Genomic DNA, 11,322 nt, shown 5'->3' on the forward strand with positions numbered 1-11,322 from the left:
TATCAAAGCGGTGTTCTTGTAAAGGGTTACGCCTACCGTCAGTCGCAAGAAGCTCACAAAGTCACACCTCAAGTCTGTAAGTTTTAAAGTTTCAAAACTTTATGCTATGTAATATGCATTAAGCCATGATTTCAGCATGTTCATGTTTAAGTTCAAATTTCGTGCATCGTATGTCATTTATATCATATTCATGCATGTTGGGTTTACGTGTTGGGTAATTCATTGAAACAGTATGCCTCCTAGACGTATGATTAACCAGGAAGCTAGGGAGGAGGACAGAGAGCCTCGAGATGAGGGAAGAGCCAATCCTCCACCACCACCACCTCCAGATATGCAGGAGCAGATGCTTGCGGGTATGACGCAGTTCTTCGCACAGTTTGCGGGGAACCAGGCTGCAGCAGTAGGTGCAGGGGCGAGGCCCCAACTAGAGGCAGTGTATGAACGGTTTAGGAGGATGAGCCCAAAGGAGTTCTCGGGGACCACTGACCCGATGGTAGCTGAAGGATGGATCAAGTCTATTGAGGTAATATTCGACTTTATGGAACTGATTGATGCAGATAGAGTCAGGTGCCACGTTCCTTCTGTCAGGAGATGCTAGATTATGGTGGGAGAGTGCATCAGTGGCAGTGGACTTGCAGGTGCTGCCTTGGAATGGTTTCAAGGAGGTCTTTTACTCCAAGTACTTCACTGAGGAAGTACGCTCGCGTCTAACCAACGAGTTTATGACGCTACGGCAGGGTGACAATAGTGTTGCAAAATTTGTTAGGAAGTTTGAGAGAGGGTGTCACTTCGTACCCCTCATTGCGAATGATGCCCAGGCAAAATTGAGGCATTTTCTGAATGGGTTGCGGCCGATCTTTCGCCGTGACGTCCGAGTAGCTGGTCCTACTAGCTATGCAGTCGCCGTATCTAGGGCCTTGGCGGCAGAACAAGACCAGCGGGACATTGAGGCAGACAGGCAGGGCAAGAGGCCCTATCAAGCTCCACCGCAGCAGCAACAGCATCAGAGGCCCCAGTTTAAGAAGCCGTTCCAGGGGCCACCAGGGAAGAAACCTTATCAGGGACCGCCGAAGGGCAAAGGTCTAGTTCAGCAGCAAGGGGTACCCCAGAAGCCCGTTAATTTCCCGGTATGTCCTAAGTGCAATCGCCAGCATCCAGGGAAATGCTTATATGGAACAGGCAAGTGCTTCAAGTGTGAAGCTAGCGACCACATGCTGAAGGAGTGTCCGCAGTGGAAGCAACCAACGCAAGGAAGAGTTTTCGCCATGCATGCTCAAGAGGCGAACCCAGACACTACCCTTTTGACTGGGAATATTTTCATTAAAAGAATAGCTACTCAGGCCCTGATAGATTCAGGAGCCTACCATTCTTTTATCTCGGAAACGTTCGCTCGTCACTTGGATATCAAGACCATTGGACTCGACGTAAATTATTCAGTAACCGTCCCATCAGGGGAAGAGCTGTCAGCTACTAGCATGGTTAGAGATATTGATCTAGAATTGCACGGCCACCTGGTATATGCTGATTTGATCGTCTTGCCGATGCCAGAGTTCGACATTATTTTGGGAATGGACTGGCTGACAAAGAACAGAGTTCTGTTTGATTTTCAGAAGAGGTCAATATTGGTTAGACCGCCGGGCATGGAGCAGTTTCTTTTTGAGCCAGCCAGATGGAGGAGTTTCCCGCGCATGATCTCTTGCATGCAGGCACGGAGACTCATTTCCAAGGGATGTCAGGCGTTCTTGGCCAGCATCATCTCAGCACCTGACATGCCCACTCCGTCACTATCAGATGCCAATAGTCAGAGACTTCCCAAACGTCTTTCATGACGACGTCACAGGTCTTCCACTAGAGAGAAGTGGAGTTTGCAATCGATCTCATGCCAGGCACAGTGCCAATCTCTAAGGCACCGTATAGATTAGCTCCAGCTGAAATGTTAGAACTCAAGCAGCAGATCCAGGAGCTTCTCGACAAGGAATTCATCCGCTCCAGTTTCTCACCGTGGGGCGCACCGATGCAGTTTGTGAAGAAGAATGATGGGAGTATGAGGCTGTGCATCGATTACCGTGAGTTGAACAAGGTAACGATAAAGAATAAGTACCCGTTGCCTAGAATCGAAGACTTGTTCGATCAGTTGCAGGGAGCTACCGTGTTCTCTAAGATAGATCTTCGATCAGGGTACCATCAGCTGAAAGTGAAGGATGCAGATATCCACAAAACAGCCTTCAGAACCAGATATGGGCATTACGAGTTCTTAGTAATGTCATTTGGATTGACGAATGCTCCAGCAATTTTCATGGACCTCATGAACCGAGTATTTCAGCTCTAACTTGATCACTTCGTCATCGTGTTTATTGATGACATTCTCATATACTCGAAGAGCCATGAGGAGCATAGCCAACACTTGAGGACAGTTTTACAGATTCTGCAGAGTCGCAAGTTGTTTGCGAAGTTCAGTAAGTGCAAGTTTTGGTTGCAGAAAGTAGCGTTTTTGGGGCATATAGTATCTAGCAGTGGAATCGAGGTGGATCCAGCGAAAGTAGCAGCTGTCAAGGAATGGGTTGAGCCAAAGAATGCATCTGAAATCCGCAGCTTTTTGGGTTTAGATGGTTACTACCGTAAGTTTATTAAGGGGTTTTCATCTACAGCAGTGCCACTCACTTCACTAACCAAGAAAAATGCAAAATTTGTGTGGAGTGATGAATGTCAGAGGAGCTTCGATACGTTGAAGCAAGCTCTCATCTCGGCGCCAGTGCTAGCCATGCCGACAGGACAAGGTGATTTTGTGCTATACACCGATGCATCTAAGCTCGGGTTAGGCGCAATATTGATGCAGCAGGGTCTGGTTATAGCTTATGCTTCCAGAAAGTTGAAGATGCATGAGAAGAATTACCCGACGCATGACTTAGAATTAGCCGCCGTTGTCTTTGCATTGAAGATTTGGAGACATTACTTGTACGGCAAGAAATGCCAGATATTTACCGATCACAAAAGCCTGAAGTACTTCTTCACGCAAAAAGAACTGAATATGAGACAGAGGCGATGGTTAGAGTTGGTGAAAGACTACGACTGTGAGATTAGCTACCATCCGGGAAAGGCTAATGTGGTCGCAGACGCTTTGAGCAGAAAAGTTGCAGTCATAGATCAGTTATCAGCGCAGAGACCTCTTCAGTTTGAAATTCAGAAGTTTGGTCAGTAGATTTATCGGGAGGGCAGAGCTCCTAGACTGTCTAATCTGACAGTCAAATCTGACTTGCTAGACCGGATCCGAGCAGGACAGTCTTTAGATGAGCAGTTACAGAATTGGAGACTGAAAGATGAAGCCAAGGACAGTGTTCTTTATACAGTGTCAGATGGAATTGTGAGATACAGAGGCAGAATGTGGTTGCCAAATGTTGATGTGATCAGACAGGATATTATGACAGAGGCACACGCATCTCCGTATTCTATCCACCAAGGAGGTACCAAGATGTTTAAGGACCTTCAGATTCTGTATTGGTGGCCAGGGATGAAGAGAGACATCCGCAGGTTTGTGTCTGAATGCCTCACTTGTCAGCAAGTGAAGACAGAACATCAGAGGCCAGCGGGATTGGTTAAGCCACTCCCCATCCCAGAGTGGAAATGGGAGAACATCACGATGGACTTTGTCGTTGGATTGCCGAGGTCAGTCAGAGGATCGAATTCTATTTGGGTTATAGTGGACCGACTCACTAAGTCAGCGCATTTTCTACCAGTGAAGACGACTTTCTCCATGATGCAGTATGCGGAGCTTTATATCAGGGAGATAGTCCGTCTACATGGATTCCCAGTTTCAATTGTGTCCGACAGGGATCCGAGATTCACATCGTCCTTCTGGAAGAGCTTACATGCATCCATGGGAACGAAGTTGCTTTTCAGTACAGCTTTTCACCCGCAGACAGATGGTCAGTCTGAGCAAGTGATTCAGATTTTAGAGGATTTGCGGAGAGCCTGCATGATTGATTTTCAAGGAACGTGGGAGTCTAGACTACCTCTAGTGGAGTTCACATACAACAACAGCTTCCAATCATCAATTGGTATGGCCCCCTATGAGACGTTGTATGGGAGGAAGTGCAGATCACCAGTTCATTGGGTTGAAGTTGGTGAGAGAGCGGAACTTGGTCCAGAAATAGTTCAGCAGACTGCAGATGTGGTGGTCAAGATTCGTGATAGAATGAAGATCGCCCAGAGTCGTCAGAAGAGTTATGCTGATAAGAGAAGGAGAGATCTCGAATTTGCCGTTGGTGATCACGTATTCGTCAAGATAGCACCTATGAAAGGTGTTATGAGATTTGGGAAGAGAGGCAAGCTGAGTCCGAGGTTTATTGGACCATTCGAGATTTTGGAAAGAGTTGGAACATTAGGTTATCGTGTTGCCCTTCCGCCGAATCTGGCCAGGGTACACAATGTGTTCCATGTCTCGATGCTGAGGAAATATCTGCCTAATCCTTCGCACATTCTGAGCTATGAGCCGTTGCAGCTGACTCCAGACTTGTCTTACGAGGAAAAACCAGCCCAAATCCTAGACAGGCAAGAGCGTAGGCTCCGGAACAAAGTGACTAAGCTAGTCAAAGTTCGGTGGCTAAACCAATCAGTGGAAGAAGCCACGTGAGAGTCAGAGGCAGAAATGAGACTTCGCTACCCGGAGTTGTTCGGTAAGACTTAATTTCGAGGACGAAATTTTTAAAGTGGGGGAGGAACTGTAGTGCCCAAATTCAGTACACATATAACCCATGCATTTATTTAATTAGTAAATCATTTAATTAATTTTAAAATGAGTTTTAAGCCATGCATGATTTATTTGAATGCATTATTTTAAATTATTTATGTTTATGTGATGCACGTTAAAATGTTTTTCGAGTTTCATGTTTCAGGCGTTTATTCGAGGCGGGATCGAGGAAGAGACCGGTGACGATTTTGGAAATTTTAGGCGGTATTTTATTTTAAGTCAGGAATGGGGCGTTTTAAATAATTTATTGAGAGCATTGTCAAGCTTAAATCACTTATTTAGTAATTTTGAGAGTTTAAGACTTTTAAACTTTTTATTTTGTGGGTGTTATTTTAATTAAGGAGCTATTTAAAATTAATGTGTATTTTCTTTAATTAGGGGAGTATTAGCATTTTTAAATTAGCATGTTAATTATTGAATTAAGCATAATTTATTCCCTAATTACTACCTTAACACACACACACACTTTTACACACACTAAAAATCTCTTAACACACACACTTTAACAAATCAGATTTTTATTATTTGGAGAGAAAAGAAACCTAGGGTTCCTACTCCTTCAAGCAGCCACCCCCTTCCCCTTATTTTTCCATCAAGTTTTTGGGGGATTTTATTGCAAGACAATCGAGCCACGATCGTCCCGGATCAACCTCGCTTCCATCTCCGCTTCGGTGACTTCGTTTCGGTAAAGTTTGATATCAAAAAGACATGTATATTCTGTTCTTGATGCATCGATCATATCATATTATGCGTGCGTTGTTATTTATGCATAAAATCCACGTATGATGTGTAGTAGTTTGAGCAGGAAATTTATCGATGCGTTTTGAAAGAGTTTTTAGATCTGAAATCCCGTTTTCACTGTATTTTGAGTTACTGCAAATTTTCGGTCAAGATTTTGAGAAAACTATCACGTAGAAAATTGTAGAACTTTTTGATGCCTTCGATTTGATATAAAATTCGAGATTTTTGGGTGAAAATTGAGTGATTTATGGCGTTTTTCGTGGGACTGCTCAAACTGCGACTTTTACGAAAATTGTGTTCTTGAAGTTAATTTGTTGCAGGCTTCGTTGGGGGTCGACGGGCGATCGTTACTGCGTTTAGGTATGGTTAGCATGTTGTTAAGACGATTATTGCGGTTTCGTTTCGTGTCGTTAGGCACTTGAGAGATTGAATGGGCGCATAAATCGTGTTGTTGTCAAAAGTCGCGCTCACAGGTTTCTTGGGTTGCTTGTGACATGTGGGTTTTTTTGGGCAATAGTATAGGCTTGATTCAAGGACATAGTAGCCTAAGATGGTCTCGTTGTGTCGATTCTCAGTCCGGGTAAGCGAGCCTAGAGTGTAAGGCATAACATGTACAGAAACCTTCGTAAGTTCGCGGTCACAGCAGGTACACGGACCCTTACACGGACCCAAGCACGGGGTCCGTCCCTATGCTTCTTTTCGGTGTCATTTTATAGAGTCTAGATGGACCATCAGACGGGCCCTGACACGGGGTCCGTGTCCACCCTTCTTTCCGAGCCTTCTCACCAGAGCCTACACGGACCCATACATGGAGGTAGGCACGGGGTCCGTGTCCTTTACATTTTTTGGCAAAAATTTTATAGTATGCTTTGAGGATTGATGTCGTGGCTTAGTTCAATGGTTTACAAGGTCGAGTCACGGGAATTTTAGAACGTCCTAAGGTATTAAATGAGCTCGTAAGTAGGTTTGACTAATACGTCTAAGTTATGCAGGTTAAGTTTGTAAATTTAAGATAGTTGTACAGCAGCGACGGCCCCGATAGAAGTCCAACGAATCCCTCAACGCCAAGTAAGTATGTGTGACGTGCAAGAAAATGTTTTAAGTTTTTGAGGTATGCTAAATGTCTTGTGACCAAATTATGTTTAGGATTGGAAAGCGTTAAATTATGAACGGGGACCAATCCGCCCGTTAAATTATGAACGAGTTAGATCGAGGTTGGAAAGCATTAAATTATGAACGGGGACCAACCAGCCCGTTAAATTATGAACGGGGATCTCATGTATGTGGCAGTGGATACGTCCCTGTCAGCCCAGTACTGTGTTTTGTCTGATAAGGCATTTATTATGTTATGGGTCACTTGCTTTGAAACATGCCTCTACGCATAATGATGAAGTTATGTATGTTCTAGTATGCAGTATGTTTATGACAAGTTTTCACGTTATTGCACGTCTATGTTATGTACGCATGTTCAAGTTTTAGTACGCAAATTCGAGTTCAAGTATGTATGTTCTATTTAAAAGTTGCATGCGGTTTTATTATGTAGTACTCGCTATTTCCCAGTTTATACGTGTTGAGTCTTTAGACTCACTAGACTTGATCGATGGAGGTGAGTATGTTGATGAGGAGACAGGAGGTGACAACCAAGGGGCAGGCTTGGACTGAGCGGGAGGCTAACCCGAGGACCGCAATGTTTATGTTTTTATGCAAATGTTAATTTACTCTAATTTCATATTTTGAGGGAAACACTTCGAGCAAACCTTTTGTGAGAAAATTATATTGTAGTTATTTTGAACAACCATGTCTTATGGGGGACTTGGTTGAGATATTTTATGGCAAACTTTGAATGTTATTTTATGTTTAAGAAAATTTTAAATTTTCCGCAAATTTTGAGTATGAAAAGTACGATAAGTTACAGAAGTACTTGGAGTAGAATATCTCCTTAAAGACGTCCCATGAAAGGGTCTGCAAATTCACTGATACAGACGCGCTCTCCCACCACAGTCTGGCTTCCCTGGTCAGTAGATGTAATGCCCATGATTTTTATTTGATAATTTGCAATTATTGATTTATAATTTTTTATAATTATGGACGGAAAGGATCGTACCGGGAAAGACGAGGAAATACATGGGATGTGTGCGAGTAAAATACCCCTCGCGCATATGCGCGGCACTGATGCGCGCATATGCGCGAGGCAGGCAGAGGACCTCGCGCATATGCGCGAGACAGGGCGCGCATATGCGCGAGGAGGTGCATTGACGAATACTATGTCTAGAGAACCTCGCGCATATGCGCGACGATGGTGCGCGCATATGCGCGAGATGCTGAAGGGAAGACTGCCAAGACCAGTAGGTCTCGCGCATATGCGCCGGTTGAGGTCGCGCATATGCGCGAGACGTGCAGTGCATACATGAAGCCACTTGCCCCTAGCCATGCATGATATATATATATAACAGGACTTCATCCGCAATTCAGAAGGGAGAAACGAAAGCTTCAAGGGAAAACTTCAAGTTCTTGATACTAGAATTCAATTGGCGAGAAATCCGTCCATTTTCTGGTCAGATTGCACGGAGTGCCGAAGTCGATTGTATCAGACTGTGATCCTCGGTTTACTTCACACTTCTGGCAGAGTTTACAGCAAGCTCTAGGTACGAAGTTACATCTGAGTACCGCATATCATCCTGATAAGACTCGTTTTTACGTGTTTTTAGTGTGGTTTTGAGTCGCGTTCATGCATCATATTAGTTTGTTTTAGTTGAATTTTGCATTTTTTTAGCATTATTTAGCATTTGACTGATCTCGTGTATTCTGTCGTTATTTTGTAGGAATTGAACCAAAAAGTGGGAGAAACTTTGGCATAATATCGAAGAGGTCTCGCTAGGGCGGTCAAAAGTGACCGCCCCAGCGAGCATTGTGGTCTGGCCGAGGATTATTTTGTGCAAGTGTCTCGCTAGGGCGGTCAAAAGTGACCTCTTTTGACCGCCCCAGCGAAACCAGGGACATGCTCGAGGAAGCTTATTCGAGGACCTCTCGCTAGGGCGGTGCTCATTTCTTTCTTCTATCTTTCAGTCCTTCCTCTATTAATAGTTGTTTTATAAAGAGTTATTCATGAAGGTATTCTCAATCGGCGAAGCCTCACGCAGGGGGCCCCATTAAGGGGCTCCCCCTAGCAACCAGTTACAAGAGAGCTACCTTCAACAAGTAAAATTCATATTATCGTATAATGAATATCGAGATTACCTGAAGGAATTCTTGAATGTATCACGAATCTTCAGGCGACAAGAAGGCGGTATTTATTCAATTCCTATTCAGGAGAGGTTGAACCTTGGGGTAGCTACGAGCTACCTGTTTAGGAAGGAGTTTGAGGGAGAATAAAAGCGAACTCCCCCATATGCTATACTCGATCGACGGTCGGCTCCATACTGGGTACAAACTACCAGAATGTCTTGAGAAAGAGGCCCTTTAAGTCTTTTTTCTCTCCATTCTGGTACCCAGGAGGTGAGATCAGAGAGAGAGGCAGCCCTCGTTCGAGCGTTCCTTGTGTCCGTGGTCCGGGGCTAGTATGTTACCATTAACTAGCCCCTTAACTACTCCTCTTATAGCCCTATAGTAGCTCTATCAAGTCCTTTAAAGCCCCTTAAGAGGTCCATAAGGTAGTAGCTCCTCTATACCATTAGGTATAGTTAAAGTCGAGCTGTTCTATTCCTTCCTTTGTCAGGAATAGCAGCTCGTTGCTAGTACCAAACCAGGGACATGCTCGAGGAAGCTTATTCGAGGACCTCTCGCTAGGGCGGTCAAAATATACCGCCCTAGCGAGAAGCGAGATTCGGGAAGTTTTGTTTCCAACTTTTTATGGACTCTATCCTACACCAAAACCTAAGACACGAGATCAGCCGTTTTTGTCAGACTTTTTATCATATTTTCATCACTTTTTCTTGGAGAGGAGGCTAGGAGCAAAGGAGATTTCGAAGACCTCGAGATTTCCACGCGTCGTGGCCGTCATCCATCGTCATCTTTAGTATTTTCATTATTCAGTATTTTATTTCTTACATTGATTGTTGATTTTTATCATGAATTTCAGTAGCTAAACTCTAGATTTGTTGGGATTTGAGGGGATCCTACCCCGTACTCGGTGTTTAACATTATTTCTCGACGTTTTTATTAGTGATTTGTTTATGCTATTGTTCGTTCTTGTTTCAATCGAAGCCTAGCTAACTTCCTTTGATTATTTCATGTTGTTGATGATTTCGATAGAATAATCAACAATAGAAGCAAATATTATAAACCACGGATTTACAATTTTAGTAGATATACGGAATTGGGTACGTGTCGATAGTGATAGTTCGCCCGAATGAAAGCTAGTGGATTCCATAGAATGTAATGCAATCTTGAACTGTTAAATATTTGAGGACACTTGAGTACTGCATGTTTATGATTAGTATTAATATAGCTCGACAGAGTATATTAATTAGTCTAGGGAATTCCGTCGAATGCACGAGTAAAATTCAAGTGTAATTATTTAAACACGAGTGGTAGGTGAACTGCTAATTCCCAACAAATTCATTTCTCATTTGATTTAATCCAAATTAATCATTGCTTTCTTGAATACGTTTTCTTTGCATTTTAATTAGTTTAGTTGTTTAATTTACATTAGATTTATCATCAACTCATTTTATCGTTGCTAAAGAAATTTTACTTGAAAATAAAAATAGTGTAACGCAGTCCTTGTGGAACGATACTCGTATTCACTTACGTTTATTATAACTTGACTATCGTGCACTTGCGATATTTAAATCGAGCTTTCATTTATAAAATAAATTTTGGGACTATTCACTGTGCAAGTTTTGCTCGATCAAGTTTTTGGCGCCGTTGCCGGGGACTGTTGATTCACAAATTTTTATTTTTCATTTAAATTCTTTAGTATTATTTATTTTATTGTTATTTGATACTCTCATTGTGTTGCAGATTTTTCTTGTGGTGCATGCGAAGATCACTCGAGTGTAAGCTTGAGCCTTTTGACCCCGAGATCGAACGCACAGCTAGACGTCGACTACAGCAGCAAAGAGCGAAGGAAAGAATGGAAGGCGATCAACAAAGAGAGGAGCCAAGGCGTATACCGATGTTGGATTATGCGCAGCCGTCTCTTGATGGAGCACGTCCAAGCATCGTAAGACCAGTCATTCGAGTTAATCAGTTTGAGATCAAGCCAGCTATCATTCAGATGATTCAGAACACTGTCCAATTTGGGGGAAGTGCACTTGACGACCCTAATTCTCATATAGCTGACTTTCTTGAAATTTGTGATACTTTTAAGTTTAATGGCGTGTATGATGATGCTGTTCGTTTGCGTTTATTTCCATTTTCACTGAGAGATAAAGCTAAGTCGTGGTTAAACTGTTTGCCTGTAGGGTCTATTACTACATGGGAGGATATGGCAAAGGCATTCCTAATCAAGTACTTTCCTCCGTCGAAGACTATGAAGCTTAGAGCCGACATTACTACTTTTGCTCAATATGAGCAAGAGTCACTTTACGAGGCATGGGATCGCTACAAGGACTTGTTGAGGAGATGTCCACACCATGAGCTGCCTCTTGGGTTAGTTGTTCAAACTTTCTACTACGGTCTGCTTACTCCTAACCGTACTATGATAGATGCTGCTGCCTGTGGTAACTTACTGAGAAAGACGGCGGAGGAAGGATATGAGTTATTGGAGGAGATGGCTGCTAGTAGCTATCATCCTCAGTCTGATAGGCAGAGACGAGGTGCTGAAGTTAATCAAGTTAATGATTTGTCGGCGGTTTCAGTACAGTTAGAGGCTTTGAATAGAAAGATTGATG

General features: G+C 43.2%; 1 non-coding gene across 1 annotated transcript; it reads right to left on the minus strand.

Moving 5' to 3' along the window:
* Positions 1 to 10,964: 10,964 nt before the first annotated feature.
* LOC140828762 (small nucleolar RNA R71) lies at positions 10,965 to 11,071 on the minus strand. The gene has a single exon (XR_012117328.1). It is a non-coding gene; the product is annotated as a small nucleolar RNA R71 (small nucleolar RNA).
* Positions 11,072 to 11,322: the final 251 nt, after the last annotated feature.

The sequence above is a fragment of the Primulina eburnea genome, chromosome 3 (genome assembly GCF_022965805.1).
Source record: "Primulina eburnea isolate SZY01 chromosome 3, ASM2296580v1, whole genome shotgun sequence".
Classification (NCBI taxonomy): Eukaryota; Viridiplantae; Streptophyta; class Magnoliopsida; order Lamiales; family Gesneriaceae; genus Primulina; species Primulina eburnea.